The sequence below is a fragment of the Zingiber officinale genome, chromosome 1B, assembly GCF_018446385.1.
Source record: "Zingiber officinale cultivar Zhangliang chromosome 1B, Zo_v1.1, whole genome shotgun sequence".
NCBI classification, from domain to species: domain Eukaryota; kingdom Viridiplantae; phylum Streptophyta; class Magnoliopsida; order Zingiberales; family Zingiberaceae; genus Zingiber; species Zingiber officinale.
In genome coordinates, this window is record NC_055986.1 from 108199236 (window position 1) to 108202198 (window position 2963).

Sequence of the window (2963 nt, forward strand, 5' to 3'; positions counted from 1 at the left end):
ATATTGTCCTACTTAAATGCTTATATATACAATTGATTAACCATTAGGTTTTAAAATTAAAATAGAAGCACTCTACCCATGAAACACAGACATCGAATTGGATGGCTTTACAGGGACGGTGAAATCACAAGGTCTACTGTCGACGATTTACTGCAAGTGTTTCTGTGATTTATTGTGAAGACCGATCAAAAATTTTTATAGAATCGAGTCAATCATCTTTAAAATTAATATCATCTCTAAAATTAATTAGATTATAAGAATTAGACATCTAATGATTTAGTGCAAGTATTTCCATAATTTATCCTGAAGACTGATGAATTTTTTTTATGAAATCGAATCAATCATCTCATATTCTCATATTCATATTGTAAGAATTAGACATCTGAGTTGGGAAAAAAAATTAAACTAGAAGCACTTCAAATTATAATTATAAGTCATGATAAACCTTCATATCCTTAGAAGAGGCATAAGCATTCAAGAGTTAAACTTCCAACCTGAGTATTGAATAAGTTGAGCTCAAACAGTAGCTTCCTTAATAAGGATTTATTTCAAAAGGCTTAAGAGTATTATTATTATTAATTGATGGTTTCATAGCTTTAATAAGAATGTGTCCCAATTATTGAAATTTTCACAAACCTTATTTTATTAATTAATTAATTTTCGATGATTAAGTATAATCAATTTCTAATGATTAAGTATTATAAGTATAATTGATTAAGTATTGATCCGGCAGTAAGAATGAGAGTCCCCATTTAGCAGAGTCAACGCCACGTGGAGGTCGAAAGGTAAAAGGCCAACCAGAAGCTTGGCCGAGCGGATAATGATGGTGACGACCGGCTGAAGCTTCTGAGCGGAAGCAATACATCCCGGCGGGAAGTCGGGGTTCCGACGCTCATGATGAACAGTATAGTAGTGCCGATCGGATGGCCCGCTCGGCCGAAGGAATAAAGTATCAACACTGCGAACAGTCCAGAGCACATGACCAGAAATACCCCGAACGGACGTATACCTTAGTCTGGTCGGACGTGATGGGACTGCAGAGCGGCGTGCCACTCGGTGCGGAAACAGAAGAGCTAGAATGACAAGACAGAAGATTATGCTATCTCATCAGAAGATTATGCTGTCCCATCAGAGACGTGCGCGGACTGTAGCAGTAAGGGGTCAGGCAAGCTCCTCTGACAAGCCCATACTGGGTATGGGCTGAGGACACGTGTGTGCCTCGGTGTATGTGCATCAGCCTCCTCAGAGCTCTATATAAGAGCCCGCAGACTTCGCCGGAGGTATGAAAACTCTGATCTTCGGAGCTATTTCATCGTCTTCTTCTTGCCTGACTTGAGCGTCGGAGGGTCGTCGCCGGGGACCCCTCCCCGGCCCGACTTCTGTGCAGGTTCGCCGGAGGTCTGTGCAGCTGGTCGGAGATAGAGGAGAGCGCCACGTGCCCAGCGTCCGTCGATTCAGCGACTCGGACAGGATCAAATTGGCGCCGTCTGTGGGAACGCGCCTGTATCCGAGCGGAATAGATGGACGAGGCTGGATGACCTCACACCGTGATGCTCTCCCAGGAGAGGCCCGACGCTCTAATTGAGGCAAGAGCAGCTAAGCTCGTGGAGCAACAGAAACAGAAGGCTCAAGCTGAGCGGATAGCACAGCTGAGCGGACCGACCGGAGCAACAGGCGAAATGGGGGCAAAATGGGGGTCCGACCGGAATTCAAGTGGGAGCAACGCCTGCCCCGATATCGGTCCGACGAGGAAGCCTTGATGAGTTTCGACAAGTATATATATTCTTCTCACTCCACGGGTATTCGGGAGTCAAGAAATTGGGTCAGATCCCCTGCTGGTCGGCAGGTCAGTTCTTCAATTATTTCTGTTGCTCATAAATTTGTAGTTTCTTGAGTAAAAACTCCCGCGCCGCTCGGCCGGGAGTGTATTAGTCGAGCCCGAGGCTCGATGGGAAGACCCCGTGCCGCTCGGCCGGGAGTATGTTAGTCGAGCCCGAGGCTCGATAGGAAAACCCTGTGCCGCTCGGCCAGGATCATATTAACCGAGCCCCGAGCTCGATGGGAAGCCCGTGCCGCTCGGCCGGGAGTGTATTAGCCGAGCCAAAGGCTCGATGGGATAAATCCCGTGCCGCTCGGCCGGGAGTATATAAACCGAGCCAAAGGCTCGATGGGATAAATCCTGTGCCGCTCGGCCGGGAGTAAATAAACCGAGCCAAAGGCTCGATGGGAAGACCCCGTGCCGCTCGGCCGGGAGTATGTTAGTCGAGCCCGAGGCACGATAGGAAAACCCCGTGCCGCTCGGCCGGGAGTATATAAACCGAGCCAAAGGCTCGATGGGATAAATCCCGTGCCGCTCGGCCGAGAGTAAATAATCCGAGCCAAAGGCTCGATGGGAAGACCCCGTGCCGCTCGGCCGGGAGTAAATAAACCGAGCCAAAGGCTCGATGGGAAGACCCCGTGCCGCTCGGCCGGGAGTATGTTAGTCGAGCCCGAGGCTCGATAGGAAAACCCCGTGCCGCTCGGCCGGGAGTATATAAACCGAGCCAAAGGCTCGATGGGATAAATCCCGTGCCGCTCGGCCGGGAGTAAATAAACCGAGCCAAAGGCTCGATGGGATAAATCCCGTGCCGCTCAACCGGGAGTATATTAACCGAGCCAAAGGCTCGATGGGATAAATCCCGTGCCGCTCGGCCGGGAGTATATTAACCGAGCCAGAAACTCGATGGGAAGACCCCGTGCCGCTCGGCCGGGAGTATATTAACCGAGCCAGAAACTCGATGGGATAAATCCCGTGCCGCTCGGCCGGGAGTAAATAAACCGAGCCAAAGGCTCGATGGGATAAATCCCGTGCCGCTCGGCCGGGAGTATATTAACCGAGCCAGAAACACGATGGGAAGACCCCGTGCCGCTCGGCCGGGAGTATATTAACCGAGCCAGAAACTCGATGGGATAAATCCCGTGCC